This window comes from Delphinus delphis, chromosome X, assembly GCF_949987515.2.
Source record: "Delphinus delphis chromosome X, mDelDel1.2, whole genome shotgun sequence".
Taxonomy (NCBI): domain Eukaryota; kingdom Metazoa; phylum Chordata; class Mammalia; order Artiodactyla; family Delphinidae; genus Delphinus; species Delphinus delphis.
Genome location: NC_082704.1, coordinates 8,989,359 through 9,016,638, shown reverse-complemented (window position 1 = coordinate 9,016,638; position 27,280 = coordinate 8,989,359). Strand labels below are relative to the sequence as shown.

The window sequence follows — 27,280 nt, the reverse complement described above, 5'->3', positions numbered from 1 at the left end:
TATGGATAAACTCATTAGTATTTCATAATCTATTTCAGAATAGGGGGTTCACTTCTCTTAGTTGAACTTCCTGTGATCCTTGTAAAGCTGAGCAAAAGATTCACTTTAGTAAATATATGTTCCATTGTATATTGGGCACCAGTTGTTAAATTAAATAATAATAATATTATTTTAATCTTCACAATAACTCTCTGAGGTAAGGGGATAATAATATCCTCATTGAAAATAAGAATCAGAAAGGTTAAGTCACTTGCAGAATGTTGTACAATCATGAATTACTCAAGCCATGATTCAAAGTTCAGTAGGCCTGACTCCAAAGCCCATATTCTTTCCAGAGTAGCAGGGCTCCTTTAAGTACTGTAAAAGAATATCTGACCTGGAGGTCCAAGCAATGGGTGCAGTCACTGCCCTGGTGCCCTATTTGACTTTATGTGTTTGGGTATGAGACCCTGTATACTTTTATATACATTATTCAGTAAAAACTTCACAAATCACTGTGCATTATTACTCCTGTTTTTAAGATGAGACACCTAGAACTTGACAGGTTCAAGCAGCTTGCTCAGGGTCACACAGCAAGAGGCAGACCCAAATATCAAATTTCAGTCCTCCCACTAAAAGTTCTTTGTTTTGTCACTGATTATCATGCTTTGTTTTGCTGTTTAACTCCATATATATGTATATGTGTGTGCACATGCACACCTGTTTTATTTCCTTAATTAGACTGTAACCTATTATAAGGATTATATTTTATATTAGTTTATATGTTACATTGTACCTTGTACATGATTCTTAAGAAATGGAACTATATCTTTATTGGCAGTATGAAAATGATTTAATACAAATGTCAAATAAAAATGTATTTCTGATAATATCTGGAGAAATGACATAAGCTACTCACAGTACAAGTGTTTTCAATATACTCTGGTGTTTCAAGATAGGAATCAACAAAGAAACAACACCAAAAAAATATTTTCTCCCAAATCAGAGACATTGAAAACAATCATTTGCTAAAAGCTGCAATGCAGTGTAAACTTAGTGTTTTGTTAAATTCTAATTGACATTTCAGAATATGAGAGTAATTCAAATGAGAAAGTTGTGACAAGATGAGAAGTTTTCAACTTTTGTGGTAAGTATAAGGTTAGCAACTAGTCTATAATTAAAAGTAAAATTAACAAGTAAAGCAGATTTTTTAAACCAATGGGTGGAATATGGCTGACAGAATCGGTTTGTGACCCCAAAACCAAAACTATTTTGTGAAATTGATAAGACGCAAACATCAAAAATAAATTTATATAGAAGTCAAAATTAAGGTGTTTATTTATAGCTCAATATAGCTGAAGGACATTGTATATGAAAAATATGTAGCTACATAAACTGACGGTAGGTCCATGTTTTGTGCATATAAGGCATCAAAGGAATATGTGCAAGCTGAACTTTTTTATTTTGCTATTTCATGCAAGTGTTCTATATTACTGCAAGGCATGAGAACTTTGCATGACTTATCAATAATTCAGCCTAATACATTTGTATCATGAACTTATTTTTCAAAGATTCAGGAAAGCTTCTGTGGAATGAAACAAAGTTGGCCCTTGATAAAAGATAAGGAAGTTAATTATAAATGAATTGTTAAAAAAAGACAATAGATGTGTGGGGAAGCTGGCCGAGTGGGAAAATATTGAGAGAATATAAGTTCATGAAGAGGACACATGAAGTGATTTTCTTAATTCTGAGATGGTAAAGGCAGAAAACCTATTCATTTCCTTAGGTAGATCATTCATGACTCAAGAAAATGAAGTAAAATCCTAGTAACTGAATTCTGTTAGAAAATTTTCAGTCTTTTCTTCGGTTCAGTCATCACTATTTTGATGTTCAAACTGTCCCTGTTACAGAGATCAGCTTTCAGTCATATAAGAAAATCAGCAGGTGAGATGAGAACACTAATTTATTATTGCCAGGCATTAGATTTTCCAGAGAAAGTTTTAATATCAGTGTTGTGAACTCTTAATTCCATGATTATTGAAAAACCACTGAAGGCCCTGCACATTTTTCTCTCTGGCCATCCACATCCCTGTGCTCTAAGCTTCTGCCATGCAAAACTAAAAGCAGTTACTACAGTTAAGCAAATGTACAATGCTCCCTTACCTCCAGACCTTTGTATACATAGTCTCTATGAAGAAATTCGTTCTGCTCAGATTTTTAATGAAATTAAGGTAAAATTGGTCTGTTATTTGGTGTATAGTTCTATGCATTTCAACTCGTATAGATTCATGTAACAACCACCATAATCAGGATACAAAACAGTTTCACCACCCCCAAACTCCTAGTGCTGTCATTTTAGAGTCACACCCTCCCCAAACCTCTAACCCCTGGAAAATCACTGATCTGTTCTCTGCCACACAGTTTTGTCTTTTCCAGAGTGCTGTACAAATGGAATCATGCAATAGCATACATTTTGATACTGGCTTCTTTTACTTGGCGTAATGCCTTTGAGATTAATCCAATTGTATGAATCGATAGTTTATTTCTTTTATTGCTGAGCAGAATTCCATTGTATGGATATACTGCAGTTACTCGGTCATCTATTGAAGGACATTTGGATTGTCTCCACTTTGGGAATATTATGAATAAAGTTGCTATGAACTTTCATACACAAGCCTTTGTGTGAACATATGTGTGGTAGGCTGAGTAATGTTCCCCAAAGATGTTCACTTTCTAATCCCTGAAAATTAGAAATATTAATCACATTTGCAAAGCATATCTTGCCACAAGGTAATATTACCTTGTGGCAAGATTTGCTTTGCAAATGTGCTTAAGTCAATGATCTTGAGATAGGAATATTATCCTGGATTAACCTGGTGGGCCATAAATACAATCACAAGTGTCCTTGTAAGAGGGAAGCAAGGGGAGATTTGCCCCAGAGAGAAGAGGAGAAGGCAATGTGACCACGGAGGCAGATGTTGGAATGATGTGGCTGTAAGCCAAAGAATACTAGCAGCCACCAGAACATGGAAGAAACAAGGGACAGATTCTCCCCTACAGCTTCCTGAGGGAATTCTGTCCTGCTTAACACCTTGATTTAAATCCAGTGAAACTGATTTCAGATTCCTGGCCTCCAGATCTGTGAGGGAATATATTCCTGTTGTATTGAGTTACTAAGTTTGTGGTAAATTTTTACAGCAGCCAGAGGAAACTAATACAATGTCTTCACTATTATAGGGTTAAATATCCAGGAGGCCAGTTCCTAGCTTTTATGGTAAATACGTGTTTAACTTTAAAAGAAAGTGCAAAACTATTTTTCAGAACGACTGTACAATTTTGCGTCTCTATCAGCAATGTATGAGAGATCTAGTTGTTCTTCATGCTTGCAAGCACTTGATACTATAATTATTTTTCATCATATCCATTTAATAGGTGTGTGCTGATATTTCATTGTGATTTTAATTTGTCTTTCAGTAATGAAAAATGATGTTGAACATCTTTTCATGTGCTTGTTTGCCATCCATTTACCCTCTTGAGTGAAGTGTATATTCTAGTCTTTTGCCCATTTTCTAATTGGGTTGTTTGTTTTTTAACTGTTGCATTTTGAGAGTTTTTTATATAGTCTAGATACCAGTCCTTTGTTGGATATGTAGTATGCTTATCTTTTCATCCTTTTAATAGGGTCTTACACGAAGCAAACATTTTTAATTTTGATGAGGGCTAAATGATTATTTTTCTTCTATGGATCTTGCTTTTGGTGTCAAATCTAAAGTTTTCATCAGACCCCCCAAGACAAAGAATTTCTCCTTTGTTTTTCTTTTTAATGTTTTATAGTTTTACAGTTAGATCCACGATCCATTTTGGGTTAATTTTTGCATATGATATGAGGTTTAAGTTGAGGTTCATGTTTTGCCTGTGGTTGTCCAGTTGTTGCATTACCACTTGTTGAAAAATATCCTTTCTCCTTCAAATAATTTTTGCATCTTTGTTATATCTCAGTCAGTCATACTTGTGAAGTCTATTCTGTCCTTTTGACTTACATGTCTATGCCTCCATCAATTCCACACAGTATTAATATGGATCATTATAGCTATATAGAAAGTCTTAAAATTCCTCTAACTTTATTCTTCTTTTTCAAAATTATTTTAGCTAATTTAGTTTCTTTGCCTTTCCTTATACATTTAAATAAACTTGTCTAAATAAACAAATAATCCTGCTGAGATTTTGATAAGAATTGCACTAAGCCTGTAGATAAAGTTTGAAAGTATTGACATTTTTACTATGTTGAGTCTTTCAATCCCAAACCACATGATTAATTTAGATCTTGTTTGATTTCCTTCATCTTCATTTGATAGTTTTCAGCATGAGGATCCTGTTTACTCCCTAATACCAGAACCAGACAAAGACATTGCAAGAAAGGAAAATATCAATATCTTTCATAAACATAGATCCAAAAATCTTCAACAAAATATTCACAAGTGAAATTCAATAATGTATAAGAGAATTATATACCACAACCAAGTGAGATTTATTCCATGTATACAAGGCTGGTTCATCATTTGAAAATCAATTAATGTACATTGTGAAATGATTAGCATGATCATGTTAATTAATGCATTCATCACCTCACATAGTTAAGTCTTGGGTTTTTTGGGGTTTTTTTGTGGTGAGAATACTTAAGATCTACTCTCAGCAAATTTCAAGTATATGATATTGTATTATTAATTATAGTCACCATGCTGTGTATTATAGTCACCAGAACTTATTCATCTTATAACTGAAAGTTTGTACCCTTTGACCTACATCTCCACATTTCCCCTGCCCCTGGCAAATACCATTCTACTCTCTATTTCTATGATATTGGCTTCTTTTTAAAGTACCATATATATAAGATACAATACAGTATTTATCTTTCTTTGCCTGGCTTATTTCAGTTAGCATAAGGCCTTCAGGTTCATTCATGTTGCAAATGGCAGAACTTCCTTCTTTGTGGCTGAATAATATTCCGTTGTATATATATATATATATATATATATATATATGTATATATATGTATATATGTATATCGTCACATTATACACTTTAAATATATAAAACTTTAAATTTATTCCTCAATAAAGCTGGAAAAAAGAAAATATAAATTAATGTAATCCATAACATCTATGGGATAAAGAAGAAAAATTATATGATCATATAAATTAATGCAGAAAAAGCATTTGACAAAATTCAATAGTCTTTCATGATAAAAACTCTCAGCAAACAAGGAATAGAGGGGAACTTCCTTAATTTGATAAAAGACATCTACAGAAAGCCTACAGCTAACATGATTATTTTTTTAATTGAGGTATAGTTGATCTACAATATTATATTAGTTTCAGGTATACAACATAGTGATTCAACATTTTTATAGATTATACTCCATTTAAAGTTATTATAAAGTATTGGGTATATTCCCTGTGCTGTACGATACATCCTTGTAGTTTATTTATTTTATACCTACTAGTTGGTACCTCTTAATCCCCTACCCCTATCTTGCCCCTCTCCCTTCCCTGTCCCCACTGGTACCTACCAGTGTGTTCTCTATATTTGTGAGCCTGTTTCTGTTTTGTTATATTCATTCTTTTATTTTATTTTTTAGATTCCACATATAAGTGGTAACATCGAGTATTTGTCTTTCTCTGTCTGACATTTCACTAAGCATAATATCCTATAGGTTCATCCATGTTGTTGTGAATGGCAAATTTTCATTCGTTTTTATGGCTGAGTAATATTCCATTGTGTGTGTATGTATGTGTGTGTGTATATATATATATATATATATATATATATATATATATATATATACCACATCTTCTTTATCCATTTATCTGTTGATAGGCACTTGAGTTGCTTCCATATCTTGGCTATTGTAAATAGTGATGCTATGAACATGGGGGTGCATGTATCTTTTTGAATTAGTGTTTTTGTTTTTTTCTGGATATATACTCAGGAGTGGAATTGCTGGAGAACCAACTATAATAGGGAACACTCTATGGGTATGTAGGGTCATCTGTGCTTTCTGCTCATTTTTTTCTTTAAATCTAAAATTACTTTAAAAAATAAAGTCTATTAATTAAAAAATTCTTTATGTATTATTAGATTTCTCCATAAATATTTCATGTTGTTTGGGTGATCATAAATTGAATTTTGTTTTAAATTTTAGTTTCCAGTTGTTCATTGCCAATATATAGAAATATGACTGATTTTTTCATGTTGATTTTATACTATGCAATTTTGCTAAACTTATTTGTTGTACAAGTTATTTTCTTCAGATTTCTTGGGATTTTTCTATGTAGACAATCAGTTTGATTATGAATAGGGACAGTTTTATTTCTTCCTTTCCAATCTGTATGTGCATGTGTGCACACACACACACAATCAGTTCTTAGCAGACTTTGCAGGAAGGTATATCTTTCATTAAATGACAAATATTCAAATGTTTGGAAGTTATTTGCATAATGTACTTTTGTCACTATGAATTACTTTCATATTTTTTAATGACAGTTTATGGCTACATCTAGAAAATAATGTCATCTTTGGTGAATGTCTACAATAATCCAAATACTTAAGACATCTATAAAAGCACTTTGTAATTATCTAGATAAAAATAATTTCTTTTGCTCATCTTCTGCAGACTTCCTGCAAAAGTATTCAGTGTAAACACAGTATCTGATAAATGCACCTTAGAAAGAATATTACTCAATCATTTTGAAATGGAATTAAAACAGTATAGTGATTGAACTGAATTGAAAAAACAAACAAGACACATTCTTACCTTGTTTTCATCATTTACATCAAAGGAAGCAATAGCCCATCATCTAACAACTCTCAAGATACCAGTTACACTAAAAATTCTGCATCTGATTAGAGTTCCCAATATACTTCTAAATAGAGAACAATCATGAGGAAGAAAATATTCAAGTGATCAGTATTATTAAGAGTAAAACTTACACTACCCAGTAACCTGTGAGAGAGAATACGTAGAATTCTTTTGTTCTTGTTTTGAAATTATTTTATGGAGGCATATTTTGCATATCATATAATTTTCCCTTTTCATGTGTACAATTCAATGATTCTTTTGGCAAATTTACCAAGTTTGGTAAAATTACCTAAGCCCTCACCATTTATCAATTTTATAACATTTTTGTCACCCTAATATGAAACGTTATGCACATTCACAGTTAATCCCTGTGACTAGTCCCATTTTTTTCACCACCACACCAGGCAACCACTAACCTCCTTTCTATTTTTACCTTTGCTTTTATGTGGGTATTTTATATAAATGGAATAAGAAAATCTGTGGTCTCCTGTGTCTGGCTTCTTTCACTAAGCTAATGTTTTTGAGGTGTAGTAGCATGTCTTCATCTCTTTTTATGGCAAAATAATGTTCCATTGGATGGATATACCACATTTGTTTATTCATTAATAAGGTGATGAACATTTGGGTTGTTTATACCTTTTGGTTATTATGAATAATTCTGCTATGAACATTTGTGTACAAGTTTTTGTGTGGACATATATTTTCACTTTTATTGGGTATATACTTAGGAGTGGAATTTCTGGGTCATATGTTAACACTATGTTTAACATTTTGAGGAACTGCCAACTTTTTTTCCAAAGAAACTGGGCAGTTTTACAATCCCACCAAAAATGTATGTCAGTTCCAATTTCTCCAACACTTGTTATTGTCTATCTTTTTGAGTATAGCCATCCTAGTGGGTGTGAAGGAGTGTCTTATTGTGTGATTTTTATTTACATTCCCCTAATGACTAAGTGTTGCTTGAGTATCTTTTCCTGTGCTTATTAGTCATTCATATACCTTTTTTGGTGAAATGTCTATTCAAATCTTTTGCCCATATTTTGATAGGATTGTTTGTTTATTTGTTACTAAGGTGTAAGATTCTTTTGTATGTTCTGGATACAAGTCCTTTATCAGGTATGTGTTTTGCAAATATTTTCTCCCTTTCTGTTGCTTATCTTTTTTAATTAAACCTTTTATTTTGAGATAATTACAGATTTATAGGCAGCTGTAACAATAATACAGAGATCCCACATACTCCTTACCCGTTATCCCAGTGGTAAGATCTTGCAGAACTATAGTACATTATCACAAACCAGAATACTAACATTGATGAAGTCATATAACAGAATGTTTCTATTACCACAAAGGTAGAGCCACACCCATTTTCTTCCTACTCTGCTCCTTCCTTAACCCCTGTTAACCAGTAATCTGTTAATTTGTTGAATATTTTCCTTCTTTTATTGTATATACTTAAAAACAACACTTTCAAATTAAGATCATTTCCAAGAAGTTTGGAATACCCCTTTCAATATTACTATTGTTGCCAAAGTTTTTGAAACCCCCCCAAATTTATTTTTAAACATTTTTAATGAAATTATTACTTTTTTGTTTTGATTTGTTTTTGTTTTTCATAGACCAGATGCCGCCATATGGCATCAATATGTTCAACTTCAGTATCAGAGACAAAATGAAATGGCTGCCAGATTTCCCTAGAGTCCTCGTATCATAAAAGAAATGGTTTGTGAATCCAGGAGACAGCATTATGACAGGTCCTCCAAGATGGTTTAGATCAGTAATTCAGGGTAGCCAACTGAAACAGAAAGGACATTAGGTGATATCTGCCCTATAGGATAGCCATCCCACTCAAATGCCTCAAAAGGTTGCGGGTTGATGGTGTTAAAACTATTTTTCTTCAGTGGTCTACTCCAGTATCAATTCAGTTTTAGAATATCCCTTTTCCAGGAGTACCTATAGGTATAGGCTTCCATTAGTCAAAGAAGTTTCACTTGTAAATCTGACACTATGTATTTATATGAGAATTAATGCTAAACTTAGTTGAGTTACATCACTATAATTAACATGTATAAAGACAATTATTCATGTAATTGCAACCTTAAATTCATTATTTTTCACTTTTGCTCTCTTTTTTCTATGTTCCTAAGAAAATGGAAGTGACAATATTTATTAGTGTATGCTAGGTAATATACGACTTCAAGATCTGGATGGCTTAAAGCAAGAAAGGCTCATTCCTCACACAAAGTCTGCTGCTAAACATAACATTGAATGAAAAAAGGTAAAGTCAAACAAATATATACCAGAACTCAAAATCATGCAAAATTTGATGGTATGAATTTAGCAAAACATGCATATGGGGTGAGGAGATGGATATATTAATTACCTTGACTGCAGTAACCATTACACTAAGTATATCTATAACAAAATATCATGCTATACGCTTTATTTCTTAAATTTATTTTTTTAAATTCGTGATTAAATTGCTTTTTTAAACATCTCTATTGGAGTATAATTGCTTTACAATGGTGTGTTAGTTTCTGCTTTATAACAAAGTGAATCAGATATACATATACATATATCCCCATATCTCCTCCCTCTTGTATCTCCCTCCCACTCTCCCTATCCCACCCCTCTAGGTGGTCACGAAGCACTGAGCTGATCTCCTTGTGCTATGCGCCTGCTTCCCACTAGCTATTTTACATTTGGTAGTATATATAAGTCCATGCCACTCTCTTACTTCATCCCAGCTTACCCTTCCCCCTCCCCGTATCTTCAAGTCCATTCTCTATGTCTGCATCTTTATTCCTGTCCTGCCCCTAGGTTCTTCAGAACCATTTTTTTCTTAAGATTCCATATGTGTGTGTTAGCATACGGTATTTATTTTTCCCTTTCTGACTTACTTCACTCTGTATGACAGTCTCTAGGTCCATCCACCTCACTACAAATAATTCAATTTCGTTTCTTTTTATGGCTGAGTAATATTCCATTGTATATATGTGCCACATCTTCTTTATCCATTCCTCTGTTGATGGACACTTAGGTTGCTTCCATGTCCTGGCTATTGTAAATAGAGCTGCAGTGAACATTGTGGTACGTGACTCTTTTTGAATTATGGTTTTCTCAGGGTATATGCCCAGTAGTGGGATTGCTGTGTCATATGGTAGTTCTATTTGTAATTTTTTAAGGAACCTCCATACTGTTCTCCATAGTGGCTGTATCAATTTACTTTCCCACCAACAGTGCAAGAGGGTTCCCTTTTCTCCACACCCTCTCCAGCATTTATGGTTTGTAGATATTTTGATGATGGCCATTCTGACTGGTGTGAGGTGATACCTCATTGTAGTTTTGATTTGCATGTCTCTAATGATTAGTGATGCTGAGCATCCTTTCATGTGTTTGTTGGCAGTCTGTATATCTTCTTTGGAGAAATGTCTATTTAGGTCTTCTGCCCATTTTTGCATTGGGTTGTTTCTTTTTTAGATATTGAGCTGCATGAGCTGCTTGTAAATTTTGGAGATTACTCCTTTGTCAGTTGCTTCATTTGCAAATATTTTCTCAATTTTTTATGAAAAATGTAATTTAAGATAGTGGTTATCTTTAAGATGGATAGTGACTACATAAGAGGTCATTATATTCCTTGTATCTTACATATACACATTGTGTATATTTTTTATATGTGTGAAATATTTCATGTTGTCCAGAATGGACATTATCAATGATAAACTTGAATTTTAAAAACATTTTTAGAGGGCCTGCTTAAGAGTAATAAGTAATGATATCTACAGCTAGTTTACAATACTTAACTGAGATACTAGTTTAACCCTAAATTTCCCTATTGTAAATCTTTTCATAAATTCTAAGGACAACATTTATACTTTAAAAAAATTATTTACTTTAGCTACGCTGGGTCTTAGTTGCGGCATGCAGGATATTCGTTGCAGCATGCGGGCTTCTTAGTTGTGGCATGTGGACTCTTAGTGCAGCATGCGAACTCTTAGTTGTGACATGCATGTGGGATCTAGTTCCCCGACCAGGGATTGAACCCAGGCCCCCTGCATTGGGAGCGCAGAGTCTTAACCACTGGACTACCAGGGAAGTCCCAACATTTATACTTTTGCATGACATAAAAGAGACAGTATATGCTTGTAGTTAATAACATAGACAAGAGGCAAAATGCCCTGGATTTGATTCAAGTTAAATAAAGCATACATACCAACAAAATAAATGAAACTGGAAGACTGGAAGGTGTGAGGCCTTGGTCCATTCTAAATGTTAACTGACATATTAGTCTATGAGCTTCATTGGAAGGAAAAACATTGATTTCCTTTGAGATGTGATTCTATATGGAACTGCTTGACCAATAACAATCACAGAGGATTCCAGAGAGTGGCATCAACTCTGCATTTTTACTTTCAGAGCAGTCTAGCATAAATGCAAAGTCATGATATACATCCAGGGGTATATAGATTTATTGGGAAAGTTTTCAAACCTGATAGTTTTCCCTTTAAAACCAATCTGCAAGTTTTCCCTTTAAAACCAATTTACAAGAAAACAGAAAGGTGAAAGATTTTGTAATGTCTTCTAGACTGGGATCTCCCTGAGGTCAGAGGACTATTTTCTACCTCAGACTAACAGAGTAAGGTACACAGTAGATGCTCAGCAAATGTTTGTAAAATGACATTAAATTGATCCAAATTAAGACCAATATTTTTAAGTATCTCCACATGTCAGTTTTCTTCTATGCACATCTCTATATCAATATCTGAATCCATATCTAAAATATATATAAATTGATGATATAGATATTTATATAAATACATATCTATATCTATATATAACGTTCTCTGGGTATGGGAGTTGGAAGAACATAGAAACACGTAAGCAGCCTGAGGTGGCTGACTCACAGGGGAATGACTAAAAATGACCAGAAAGCTATGATGTGGGCACTTAAACTATCTAACGTGAGGACACTTGCTCTCAGGAGTTATAAAACCTCCATAAGTAGTTTATGAAAAGAATTTAGGGAGCTAGCAAAGATGGCTCCATCAGAAATTAGTTTAAAGACTACAAGAAGTTAGGTTAGTTAATTAAATGAAGTTAAATTAGTTAAAAGAAGTTCTTTTAAATCATTGCTCTATGACAGCCATATAGAATTATTAAATTCTGGTTTTGCTGAAAACAATGTAAAAGCTAAAATGTATACATGTATGATGGACTGATATGTGGAGTGATTAGAAAAGGATATAATAGAATAGCTAAAAAGACCTCAGAAATAATGAAACTAAGTTAGAAGGAGTAAAGGAATTTCATGAAGCTTAGTGACAAAATTGAAACAAGATACCTTTTCCACTATGACGTGTGGAAATACAGCCCCCCTTCCAAAATTGCAAAACAGAACCATACCTTGAAAGTCATAATCAGGAAAGACTATGGTTTAAACAACTGATCTGGGCAATAATAGTTGAAACGGAAACATAATTCATCAGTTTGCTAGATGTTATGCCCTTCTCTAGATAATAAACAACATTCTAGCTACCTAAAATATAAAATACAGAATGTTAGGGCTTTGAGAGCATCAACTCAAATTACCATATTTTACACGATTTTCTTTATAGGAGTTCACTGACTTGTCCTAGGGCATGCAATAAATGAACATAGCTGGGGCTAGGACCCTGGACTCTAAGTCCAGTGCTCCTCATTTTATGAGCTTTAAGTTTCTTTAGATTCTGTAAAATAGGATTGGAAAAGTCTGTTAGCAAGATTTTGAAGAAGGGTCAATTTGGCATAGGCCTCCCTGCCCATTTCTCTCAATACCTTCCTACAGGTACTCAGCATTCCCATTTTGTTCACAAGCTCAGTACGGCTGCAGTCCACGCAGCCCGATCCTTTATATTCCAGGGCTTTGTCATCTCACTCCCCAGGGTTGCCACAATTTGAATGTAAAAAAAATAAAGAAATTCCTAATAGTAGAATTTCAGGTCATAGGAAAAGGCTTGAAAAGGAAGAGAACGTTTACATATCTTCAAATCACAAGTAGTTTCATATGCAAATTTCTACTCCGGTGGCATACCCATCTCTGACTACATTTTTTTTTTTGCAATTCCAAAGGCAAAATTCAACTTAGTAGTTTTCCACAGATGCTAATGCAATCCCTAAGTGCAGAGTCTCAGACTGGATCACCAATGAACATTTGCAACTAGGTTATTTCAGGCAACTTAATGACCTAACGGCTCAGCGATCAAATCAGTTGTTTGGCACCTGACCTTTAACTAGACAGAAATCTATATCCCTGACAAATCAGGCCTCCCTACAGTCTTCTATACGAAAAAGAAGAATAAAAAGACTCTAGAGCATGAGCCAGAATGAGATACCAGAACAAACTACCTTATAATTTAATAAAATATATAATCATCTTTTCTTTCTCACAAATACATCAGTATACCTACAGATTCAGTTTCAAACATAACAATCAAGCAACTACAACTGCATGAGGAAGGAAGGCTAAGACTTTTCTCCTCTTTATACTAAATATAGCTTAGTGAGGAACTGTTGCAGAATATGGATTAATCACACTCTTTGTTCCAGTAATAGTGTATGTTGATATTACTACTTTTCAGAACAGCAATTTTCTCCACCCCAAAAATCTAAAGAGAGAAATATTCTGGTGTCACTAAAACATATTGCCATGAGATAATTTTCCACCACATAGGTAAGTAGAGAACTCTTTCTGGTTATTAACAACGCTGCCTTTAAATGGTTTGTTTTTTTTTAAATAAGCCATAGCCATGCTGATATTCAAGGTTAAGTGTATTTTTCATAATATGCAATTTTTTTTGAACAAAGTGTCCTTTATTTGTGACATACAAACACAACCAATGCAAAAAGAAATCACTTTTTCCCTCTGATTCCAGTGATAACAAGTTGCTAAAGAAAAAAATATATATCTATATCAAGAAGGAGTTTCTCTTCAAAGTTTCCTCTAAAACCCCCCCCCCCCAAAAACAGGAAGGGTTAAAAAGAACCATACACATGTCATATACACATATGACATCACTGAAAATAACCTGAAATAGGGTGGATACAACTAAAAAACAAATCTCAAAATTAACATCTTAACATGACCCAAACAAACAACAAACCAAAAAGCCTGGTACAAGAGGCCTGCTATGTTTCTTAAAACCAAGATGTTGGGGAAATGGAGAGACTGATGGTTGAGAACTGAATGGGCTCAACACCAACAACAGGGTGACCTGCGGGTCTCGGGCAGTGCCTCCCCACCCAGCCCGAGCCCCCAGCAGCCCTTGGGAAGTGGCAGAGGCGGCTGGACAAGCAGGGCCCAACACCAAGTGTCCATCTACCAATGGGGCTCGGCGTCAGGTGTCCAATGAGGGGAGACAATGCACACTTAACTCCCTTTATGTGGGATTTACGCTGGGGTCCCTTTTGGTCCCCTTTAGTAGGAGGTATCAGAAATTCATGATCTAAGACAATAAATATTTATCATTCTGTGTCCTTTTAAAGTTCTTTGATAGAATTGGTTAGTACAGGCCCTGAAACCTGTAAGCAATGGCTCACAGCGAGCATCCTAATTAGCACTAGGGTCCATGTGACCCTCGAAGTATCCTTGTTTCTCTTGGCATGGCCTACAAAATCATTCATGCATTTTTTTTACAATGACAGTGAAATACCTTTTCTTTTAAAAACTTCTTCCTCTCTCCTTCTCTGAAAGTAAACCTATGCTTTGAGAATTGTTTTTCTCACTCTTCAAACTTAAAGCACAACTAGCTTACCAAAGGGAGAACTCTGCTTTAGTTTCCATTTGAGTCCTGTATTTGGAGAAAGAGAAAAGAGACAATTCATCTTGTATCAATTCTGAATGAGGCTTGAGTCCCTTATTTACTAATTATCATTTAAGATATCAACAGGCGTGCTCTGTATTCGAAGGAATAGATGGCTCTCATAGAGTTTATCTTCCTGATGCTCTCCAATTGCCAGGCAAAGCAGTCTCTGGAATATTGAACAAGCTAATGGAGGTGCCACAGTGATGTGCTGTTGCAGTTAGGAGCAGAACATTAAGCACAGAGTTCTTTAAGAATTTGGTTGTAAGCATATATCCTCAATCCTAATAAAGAATAAAACTTCTCAATATCTCATTGCAATAGTTAATGGCATTAAATACCTCAAAAATAACATTGTAAAGTTGAGGACACAAAACATCACATAAAAAAATAAGGGGATGTGGTGATATTTCATTGTTTGTAGCCCAGCCGATGTGTCTCTTTCTACAGCAATTAAACTTTCTGGTTTTGGTGTGATTTTGACTTTCTAAATAGTGTGTGCATATTAAAATATGAGAATTCAATTATTATCATGTAATGCATTTAGTGTTCAGTCGATTGGATTATTTTCTGGTCTAAACTCTTAATTATAATATCTATCATAGAGAGAGAGAGAAAGAGAGCACATGCGCAAGTGGTGCTGTTCAGGACTGTAATTGAAAGTTAACAGGATGTTTCATTACTACCCAGATATGATCCAATTCCACCTATAATTTCACTAGGAGAAAAAATAGTGCTTTATGTTCTATTAATTCTGAATAATTTGTATTGTTTATAATATTTTTATAATACACAATTTAAAGGTAATTGTGTCAATTTCCATTTGATTTCAACACTGTCCAATCAGGTTGTGAGTAACAAGGAGCATTATGAAATAGCAATGCATTCTTGAATACACATGGAAACAGCACCACAAATCTGCCTGCCTATTACTTTCACTGAAGCTAATAATCAAAAGTGCCTCTTATAAAAAGTACTGCATATTATTGCTTCAGAGAATTCAGAGGATATCTCAGAGAACTGCTATGCATAACTGTTCATGGAGGTCAAAATAACTAATGTAGCATGGGATGTGTTGCCTAGGGGAAGGGAGGTTTTTTCTAATCTTTCAGAGGCCCACAAGTCCATAACCCAGCAGTATTACAGAGTTATAGGACAAACCCAAGGGGAGTTAGCTCAAGGAAGGGAAGAACTGACCTAGGCAATTATAAGATGTCACTAACATTGATCAGCTCTTTCACATACATTATTTCAGTGGTTTCCAACTACATTAGAATATTATTCAGCTGTTATAAAAGAAAATTGTAACAATGGATTAAAAATTGATTTCTTTCACATAAAGGTCCAGCTTGGTGGATCAGCCTAGTATGGGTGCTCCGCAACAATCAGTGGTCCAGGATCACAGTACGACTGCTCTACTTTCTCAACATAGTTTTCCTATTCATAACCCAAATAGCTGCTCCAGGTTCAGATGTAATTTTGGCATTCCAGCCAGCTGAAAAGGGATGATAAATAAAGAAGATGTCATTCTGTCTCTCTATCAGCATTCCTTGATGTTGCCTATTTCACATATGCTTACACCGCATTGGTCATAACTTAATGGCATTGCCACTCATAGTTGCACAGGAGGCCATGGAATATAGTCATTGTTCAGGCATCTATGTGGCTAACTAAAACTTATTTGATAATAAAAGAAGGTGAGAATGGATATTGGAAGCCAATTAGAAGTCCTTGTCACAGCAACAAGTGGTCTTTGGACCTCAAGTGACCACAGAGTTATGGCAAAGGAACCAAAACTTAATATGTATAACAAGTATTAACTGCAAATGGAGGAAATATCTCATAGATACATGTACTGTTATATAATAAAATATAAATATATTTTAAAGTGTTCTTTAATTTTGTACAGAATTTTTACCATTGCATATTCTCCCAGTCAGTAGATACTAATGTATACCTTCTTCATGTTGGGAAAAGGAAATTGAAGCTTACAGAGGTCAGATGAACTGTCCCCAAATTAGACAACCAACCAGTCAGTAGAGGATCTACAACTCTTACCTAGGTTTGTGTGAACCAAAACCTGATAATTCTCCACTATGTCTCATAATGTCTAAGCAAGCAATGCTGATAGTTTCTCACGAAGTTCAACAAAGATGGTGAAAAACAAAAAATGAACACTGAGCCATCTCACTTGTGTATCATCCTCTGTACGAGGCTAACTGAAAAGAATTTTGGGCAGTGTTTGTCATGCTTGGTCAAAGGAAGTGAGCGGGAAAGGGTAGGAGAGTGGGAAATGGGGACTCTAGTTAGAGCAGTTCGAACTTTGTTTTGTTTTTTTTAAACATCTTTATTGGAGTATAATTGCTTTACAATTGTGGGTTAGTTTCTGCTTTATAACAAGGTGAATCAGCTATACATATACAAATATCCCCATATCCCCTCCCTCTTGCATCTCCCTCTCACCCTCCCTTTCCCACCCTTCTAGGTGGTCACAAAGTACCAAGCTGATCTCCCTGTGCTATGCGGCTGCTTCCCACTAGCTATCTATTTGACATTTCGTAGTGTCTATATGTCCATGCTACTCTCTCACTTCATCCAAGCTTACACTTCCCCCACCCCGTGTCCTCAAGTCCATTCTCTTTGTCTACATCTTTATTCCTGTCCTGCCCCTAGGTTCTTCAGAACCATTTTTTTTTAAGATACCATGTATATGTGTTATCATACAGTATTTGTTTTTCTCTTTCTCACTTCACTCTGTATGACAGACTCTAGGTCCATCCACCTCACTACAAATAACTCAATTTCATTTCTTATTATGGCTGAGTAATATTCCATTGCATACATGTGCCACACCTTATTTATCCACTCATCTGTTGGTGGACACTTAGCTTGCTTCCATGTCATGGCTATTGTAAATACAACTGCAGTGAACATTCTGGTACATGACTCTTTTTTAAATTTTATTTTACATCTTTATTGGAGTATAATTGCTTTACAATGGTGTGCTAGTTTCTGCTTTATAACAAAGTGAATCAGTTATACATATACATATGCTCCCATTTCTCTTCCTTCCTGCGTCTCCCTCCCTCCCGCCCTCCCTATCCCACCCCTCTAGGTGGTCACAAAGCACCGAGCTGATCTCCCTGTGCTATGCGGCTGCTTCCCACTAGCTATCTATTTTATGTTTGGTAGTGTATATATGTCTATGCCACTCTCAGACTTTGTCACAGCTTACCCTTCCCCCTCCCCATATCCTCAAGTCCATTCTCTAGTAGGTCTGTGTCTTTATTCCTGTCTTACACCTAGGTTGTTCGTGACATTTTTTTTCTTAGATTCCGTATATATGTGTTAGCATATGGTATTTGTCTTTCTCTTTCTGACTTACTTCACTCTGTGTGACAGACTCTAGGTCCATCCACCTCAGTACAAATAACTCAATTTCGTTTCTTTTTATGGTTGAGTGATATTCCATTGTATATATGTGCCACATCTTCTTTATCCATTCATCCGATGATGGAGACTTAGATTGTTCCATCTCCTGGCTCTTGTGAATAGAGCTGCAATGTACATTTTGGTACATGACACTTTTTGAATTATGGTTTTCTCAGGGTATATGCCAGCAGACGAGTTGCTGAGTCGAATGGTAGTTCTATTTTTAGTTTTTTAAGGAACCTCCATACTGTTCTCCATAGTGGCTGTACCAATTCACATTCCCACCAGCAGTGCAAGAGGGTTCCCTTTTCTCCACACGCTCTCCAGTATTTATTTTATTTATTTATTTTTACATCTTTATTGGAGTATAATTGCTTTACAATAGTGTGTTAGTTTCTGCTTTATAACAAAGTGACTCAGCTATACATATACATATGTTCCCATATCTCTTCCCTCTTGCATCTCCCTCCCTCCGACCCTCCCTATCCCACCCCTCTAGGTGGTCACAAAGCACCAAGCTGATCTCCCTGTGCTATGCGGCTGCTTCCCACAGCTATCTATTTTACGTTTGGTAGTGTATATATGTCCATGCCACTCTCTCACTTTGTCAGAGCTTACCCTTCCCCCTCCCCATATCCTCAAGTCCATTCTCTAGTAGGTCTGTGTCTTTATTCCTGTCTTACCCCTAGGTTCTTCATGATATATTTTTTTTCTTAGATTCCATAAATATGTGTTAGCATACGGTATTTGTCTTTCTCTTTCTGACTTACTTCACTCTGTATGACAGACTCTAGGTCCATCCACCTCATTACAAATAGCTCAATTTCGTTACTTTTTATGGCTGGGTAATATTCCATTGTATATATGTGCCACATCTTCTTTATCCATTCATCTGTTGATGGACACTTAGGTCAGCATGCTTTTTTATATCATAGAAGCTATGCAGAGACTACTAATGACTAAATATAATTTATCATTTTGAGTCTGCTCGAAGAAACTACATAGGTGTGTATATCTCATAATAAAGAGAATTATAGCATCTTATAAAATATATAAGGAAAATGAGATGAGGAATAAGTGAATATATTAATAGAAGCAGAAAATTAAGGTAGGAAAAATAAGAGGAAAACAAAATTTAAGATAGCATAGAGTAGAGAGTTCTGTACACTTAGTAGAGAGTACGTGCTAATTTTTCTGAGAGGATAAATACATAAGTGTATAAAAATATTTAAGCAGGTTTAAATTAGTCAACATTCTTATGTCAAGAAACAGAAAACTTAAAAATAAATAGCTCAATTAAACGTGTCAAGTTTAGCTGCAATTTAAAATATTCTATTTAAAATATATGCAGTACAATTTTACAAGTAATTATTTCAATTTGAGAAGGAAAATCCTGCTAAATACTTGAAGACCAAATATATTAGTGATACTTTCTGTTCATATTACTCTGAAACTTCTTGTCAGTGACAACCATAGGCTTAAAATGCTTTCTCTTCAGTGAAGCCATCTTTGGAGTTAGTCATTATTTTCACCACCTCTGTCACCTTGACTCCAACCTGATATTCCTCTTCTTTTGGTCCAGACCCTCAGATTTTAAAAGTAGCTTCAAGTTAAGGAAAGGTTATTTTTCCACAGTTCAGTTTTCTGAAAAACTTCCATCTCCCACTGAAATTCACAGTCCAGGAGTGAAGTGATCACATGCTAGAACTTCAGAGCCAATTGGAAAGTCATTATGAACACTCGCATTAGTCAATATTATTTATCACAAGCCTGTAACTGCACAGTCCTGGAAAAGGCGGCCTCTCTGTGCACACACGTAATTTTTAAAAAGGAGATGGCGATATGAACAGGGCTGAGGTTTGATCACCAAAAATCAGCACAATGAAAACAATAATGAATAATGGGCACTAGAATTCAAATTACCAGATGTTCTAAAGAGATGGGGTGCCAGTTTTCAATTCTGTTTTGAACACCACATTACAAAAGGACTATTTTTAAAAATAAAAGGATTAAGGGAAAAGAAAAAAAAATATCAAAATTGTTGAACGACCCCGTTTGTTCCTGATAAAGTTCAATCACATCATCTTCCTCCATTCCCAGTTCTTTTGGAGTGTGATTATCAGCAGTTCTCTGATCTTCAAAGCGAAACCTGAATGAATTCATGGGAACTCCCTGTCTTTGACAGTATGATTCTTTGTTTCTTGAGATGTGTTGTCATTTTCACTTTGAAGTGAATCTCACTGCTATCCTGTCTGATGACTTTGAATTTAATATATTCTCCTTCCTTCTTATCCCCCAAGTCCTCAGTTGAAGGTTTTGCCTCCCTTCCAGTTGTACAAGGATTGTTCATTCTTCTGAAAGAGGGGGGATTCACATAAAGTCGAACACTCCTGATTGAGTGCAAATCCCAAGTAAATTCTTGATATTAACATTCAGTTGGAGCACTCTGCTATAACAGGAAGCTTTCTGCAAATGTTCTGCAACTGCTCTACATACACGAAGTTTTCCTGTCCTTTTTCTCAAAGGTATCAGTCATCTTCATGTTAACACCCAGATGAAACGCTTTCTGTTGCTCTAGCAGTTTTGTTCTACTTTGTTTCTTTATTCTGAGTTCTCTCTTAACAACTGGAGAGCTACTGAACCAATCCCGCGTAAGAAATGGGAAAGTACAAGAAAGAGGCGACAACTCTGCACGCCCACACAGAAAAAGACTCAGAGCAGAGCAGAGGCAGCCCAGCCCCAGCTGCAATCCGAACGGAAGGCAGAGCTTTCTAGGTTCCCAGCAACACCAGACAATGTCTCCCTCCACCCCCGCCCCCACGTCCCCACTCCAAGACTATCTAAAGACTAAGAACCCAAAAGTGGAGTCCACCTGCTTTTCAGGGCCACGGAGGCTCCAGGGCAGGTATTCTCTCCCTTTACATAACTGGGGCCTAGGGCCCTGCTTCTGCAATGAGTCCTCTGAAGAGGAAGGCACACGGGTTCCCCATGGACCCTTTCGGGAAAGTGGAAGCTGGGCTCTGCACCTGGTCAGACATGGTGATGGTGGTTTCCCCCGGCCTTGGGTAGGCAGAACCTCGCTCCAGGGTTTATAAATCCTTCTCCCTTTCCCACAGCACAACACTGCAGGAGTTCTAACTTTGACCATCAAGAGTTTCTAGACAGTCTAAGTCTGAGGGATTCAGGGAGTTCTTAAAAAAACAACAGGTTCAGACAAGAAGAGCTATTGACCCTTAATCTAAGGGCTAGGGGTCTTGGTTCACTACTTGAAGGAGAAATTTTATGATTCCTGCTCAGCCTGAAGGTTAAAAAGTCAGAATAATATACTGGACATAATCATGCATTAGATTCAGACATACTCAGGTTTTAATCTTTAAGAAAGAGTTTAAATTTAAGTCCATTGGACTTCAGAGCTTTAATCTGTACTGCTCATCACCGAGGATATTTGATGAGGGATGTGACAGATTTTAAGCCCTGTTTTAAGAAAAGCATGATTTTGGCAGCATGAAAACTGGAGAATAGCTAGACTAGAGATTGGAAATCCAATCTTGAGGCTGTTGCAATAGAATTATGGTAGTGGCAGTGGGGGAGAAGGGAGAAAATGTATAGCAGCTGTTGCTGATATAGCTGCTCTAGAATCAGGTAAACTGATTTGACGCAGGAGGGCAAGGTAAAGAAAGGGGTTTCTAGATATGAAAATTAGGGAAATGGTGAAGATTAGGGAAATAGTGACAAATGAAGTGACACCCCAAAGGAGGATGATTAGCTTTGATATATGTTAGGTAGATGGTAAGGTGGAGATGGAGAAGGTGGGGAAACAATGAGTTCAGTTTTAGACATGTTGAATTTGAGGTGTTGGTATTGGACAATTACATTGATTTCATGTGCAGGTATATTGCAGTTAATGCAATAGCAAGTTAACAGATTATTTAAAAAGTTCAGCTGTCTGTGGAAGGAAAATACCATGCAGAATTAACTTTATAAAAGTGAATATAATTGAAAAGAGTTGATAATCCTAGCCCAGCCTATGTCACAGGGTCATTGTGAAGATTTGAGGAGATAGATATAAAAATACTTTGTAAACTACAACATGGTATACAAATATGAATAAATGACATGATTTGGGGATGTCTAATAGTCATGCGGATACCAGAAACCAGTTGCTAAAGGAAAAAATCAGCTCAAATGATAAAAATCTGAGAGTTGTTAACTTAGAAGGACTCTGAGTGATGGAACACATTTTATTTTATAACTACCTTATTGGAATAACTTGAAAATGAATCAAATCAGGGCCAAGAAATATGAATTGAACTATCACTGGATTGCAAAACTGATTTTTCTCTTAACCTTCAAAATGCAGCACACCTTCTAAAGTCACACAGAATAGAAAGAATTCCATTTTCTGTGTCTACTAGGAAGAAATTTATCTTTTGTTCCTCACTGCCTAGTGCCTCACACCATAGGAGTTACCCCATTACGGTGCTCTTTCTTTTGCAACCCTGGGTAATGAGAATGAACTAGATATATTCCATAAAATGGCTTTTGCAGATTTAAAAATAAGAATTCCATTTGGCTCATTAAAAAATCTTTGTGGAAGGATTTCCATTGAAAGAAGCATATTTAAAAGTTATGTGAGAAAAGTAATATGTGAAAATTTTATTATTCCATAAGTACACATAATATGGGTTCAGGAATGTTACAGAGAAAATTATTACATGGGCAGAAGGAGTTAACATGCAATTGAAAGAATATCTCCTAGTTACATAATGAAACAGTAGAAAGGAATCATTATTTAAAAGTGCATGGCATAGACAAAATGAATAGGGTCATTTTCACAATGTCTTTGTGGGTTATGAGCCAAATCTTCCCTAAGAATATAAAAAATGGAAATGAAAAAGTCACTCAGTCTCATGAAGCTTCTCTCATATGTAACCGCACAATTAGCCAGGGATAATATCCAACTGTTTCTAAACTACCTGTATCTTTGCACAGTAAAGTAAAGTATTTCACAGAAACATCAGCTGCCAGCATTGCAAAGGCACTTCCTTTAGTGATTACCTATCCCAAACCTTCCTTTATAGATGAGAAAACTGAAGCTCAGAGAGAGGAAACAACTCTCCCTAGGTCAATACATTGAGTAGGAAAGATCAGAAAGAGAAATTAGGGAAACGTTCCCATTTACCATTGCAACAAAAAGAATAAAATATCTAGGAATAAACCTACCTAAGAAGGTAAAAGACCTGTACTCAGAAAACTATAAGACGCTGATGAAAGAAATCAAAGATGACACAAACAGATGGAGAGATATACCATGTTCTTGGATTGGAAGAATCAATATTGTGAAAATGACTATACTACCCAAAGCAATCTACAGATTCAGTGCAATCCCTATCAAATTACCAAGGGTATTTTTTACAGAACTAGAACAAAAAAACTTAAAATTTATATGGAGACACAAAAGACCCCGAAAAGCCAAAGCAGTCTTGAGGGAAAAAAATGGAGCTGGAAGAATCAGACTCCCTGACTTCAGATTATACTACAAAGCTACAGTAATCAAGACAATATTGTACTGGCACAAAAACAGAAATATAGATCAATGGAATAGGATAGAAAGCCCAGAGAAAAACCCACACACCTATGGTCAACTAATCTATGATAAAGGAAGCAAGGATATACAATGGAGAAAAGACAGTCTCTTCAATAAATGGTGCTGGGAAAACTGGACAGCTACATGTAAAATAATGAAATTAGAACACTCCCTAACACCATACACAAAAATAAACTCAAAATGGATTAAAGACCTAAAGACTGTGTAAGAATGGCTACTGTAAAACTGTTAGAGGAAAACATAAGAAGAACACTCTGACATAAATCACAGCAAGATCTTTTTGGACCCACCTCCTAGAGTAATGGAAATAAAAACAAAAATAAACAAATGGGACCTAATGAAACGTAAAACCTTTTGCCCAGCAAAGGAAACTATAAACAAGACAAAAAGACAACCCTCAGAATGGGAGAAAATATTTGCAAACGAATGAAAGGAGAAAGGATTACTCTCCAAAATATATAAACAGCTCATGCAGCTCAATATTAAAAAAACAAACAACCCAATCCAAAAATGGGCAGAAGACCTAAATAGACATCTGTCCAAAGAAGACATACAGATGGCCAAGAGGCACATGAAAAGCTGCTCAACATCACTAATTATTAGAGAAATGCAGATCAAAGCTACAATGAGGTATCACCTCACACCAATTAGAATGGGCATCATCAGAAAATCTACAAACAACAAATGCTGGAGAGGGTGTGGAGAAAAGGGAACTCTCTTGCACTGTTGGTGGGAATGTAAACTGATACAGCCACTATGGAGAACAGTATGGCGGTTCCTTAAGAAACTAAAAATAGAGCTACCATATGATCCTGCAATCCCACTACTGGGCATAATGTACTCAGAGAAAACCGTAATTGAAAAAGACACATGTACCCCAGTGCTCATTGCAGCTCTATTTACAATAGCCAGGTCATGGAAGCAACCTAAATGCCCATTGACAGACGAATGGATAAAGAAGACGTGGTACATATATACAATGGAATATTACTCAGCCATAAAAAAGAATGAAATCGGGTCATAGGTAGAGACGTGGATGGACCTAGAGACTGTCATACAGAGTGAAGTAAGTCAGAAAGAGAAAAACAAATATCGTATATTAATGCATATATGTGGAATCTAGAAAAATGGTACAGATGAACTGGTTTGCAGGGCAGAAATAGAGACACAGAGGTAGAGAACAAACGTATGGACACCAAGGGGGGAGAGTGGGGGGTGGTGGTGGTGGGATAAACTGGGAGATTGGGATTGACATATATACACTAATATGTATAAAATAGATAACTAATAAGAACCTGCTGTATAAAAAATTAAAAAAATACTTCGAGTAGAGTAGAGCCAGGACTAAAGCCCAGTGCTATTTTCAGTCCACCACACATACTCATATCTGTATATTTAGTCTTACACATTGGGTTTTTTCCCACCAAATCCTCTGAAATCTGAAATGTTGGTTCCTTAAATGTATTCTTCAACAAAAGCAGAAATAACTTGAATTAGTATGTTTGTCTAGTAGACCCTCCACTTATCTAGTAAGAAGAATGGGCAAAATTGAATTGAATTGAAATAATCAAAAGTTATAAACTGTGAGTAACTATGCCAGCTGAGACAGCTGTGTCATCATTTGGTCCTTTGTTCTTAGTACAATGGGGTGCAAGACAGAAAGTCATTGCAAGTAACCCAATGAATTTGCAAATGGAAAAAGACACATGAGTAGATTTCTTATGCTTATAGGAAGCAAATCAGAATGAGATGATCTCATTTGATACTTCTCTTTTGTATTTCTTAATCCCCCTTAAAAATTTATCAACAGCACACATTTTAATGTATCCATTTTTTTCCTCAGAATTCTTTGGAGAAGGAGAGAGTGAAGTTCCATTTATTTTAGCATATAAAAACATGGGAGAATTTGAGGAGAAACATTTAACATCCCATTTCTCACATTTTGTTCAAAACGTTATATGATTATATATATCTGCCAAATTCTTACTAAAATACTAAAGAAGGCATAAAAAGAAGAAGTAAAATTAAACAATTCTAAAAAAATTCAGGGCAATTCATAATTACTCTAAGGTCAGTGAATCTGGGTGAAGAAACTCAACTAGTGACCTATACATGTTTCTCCCCTGAAACAGAGCAGCTCGAATTGCTTGATAGTAAAGGAGAAGTAGCTTCTGATCTGTGTTTTGGTAAACACTAATTCTAGAGGGAAAAAAATGCCGGCCCATGTAAAGCCACTGAAGAGCAAAAGACAGGAAACTTAATAATAAATACTTGGAAAAATATCATCCTACTGAAAATTATCTACTACAGGCTCCTAATACATTTTTAAGAAACAATTTGACAACTTTATAGATGACAAGAAAACATGGCACACTCTCTCTTTCTCTGTCTCTCTGTGTCTGTGTCTGTCTGTCTCTCTCTCTATATATATATATGCATGCCAGCACAAATGAGTTTGAAAATTAATGAAAAATATATTTGATTCACAATCATAAAAAAACTATATAATACCTACAAATAAACAAGACAAGAATGTGCAGGATATATGTGAGATGAACTACAAAAGTTTTCTAGGGAAAATAAAAGACATCTTGAAAAATTAGAGATGTGTACCATGGTCCTGGATGGCAAGACTCAGTATTGTATGTCTGCCTAATCCCTTTCAAATTAGTTTGTAGGTTTAAGGAAGTAGACAATTTTAATTTGATTTGGCAGAATAAATGACCAAGACTTATATATAATTTTTAAAGCAAAGTAATAAGGATTGGGGAATTCAACTAGATATTAAAGCCCACTTTTAATAGACAATATTTAAACAGTGTGATACTAGTGCAAATTGAAGAGACATTTCAACACCAGTGACCATAACATACCTTTTTGCCTTTCAAATTGATAAAGATTTTGTAAAGTATAATATTTAATGCTGGCACATGTTGGGTAAGATGGCTGTCTCACATACGGCACACACAAAAAATGATACACTCTTTCTGGAGTTTAGTTTGACAAAGTATATTATAAGCCTTACAAATACATGTATGATCAGACCCAGGATTTCCAATTCTATAACATGTCCTAAGGAAATTACCAAAGAGAAAACCAAAGATTTATGTATAAAGTTATTTATGTGAACTTTATACATAACAACTAAACAATAAAATAATCTAAATGTCTTAACAATAATGTATTATTAAATAAAATATGGTTACTTCATAGAATCTATTATGTGGACTCCATAATAAATATTAATTGAATACAGGAATCAATATGAACTCAATAGAAGTCATGTTGTAGGAAAATACTTAATGGAATGGGAAAATGCTGATTAAATAATACAAAATGAAAAGATAATTATATTAAAATATAATACTACTGTACTACATACATAACGTTGTATATATTCACAAGAAAAAATATCTGGAAAAATACACAAAAATTTTGCATAGTGCATTATCTTTGGTAGTAAATTATTTTTCTCTTCTTTATATTTTCTATATTTTAAAAAGTTTAATACACATTATTTTCATATAAGTAAAAATAATAAATATTTAAAAATTATTCATTCTCTCA

The 27,280-nt window shown here is 35.2% G+C and overlaps 1 pseudogene; it reads right to left on the bottom strand.

Moving 5' to 3' along the window:
- Window positions 1-19,970: 19,970 nt before the first annotated feature.
- LOC132418317 (small ubiquitin-related modifier 1-like) lies at window positions 19,971-21,143 on the bottom strand (annotated as a pseudogene).
- Window positions 21,144-27,280: the final 6,137 nt, after the last annotated feature.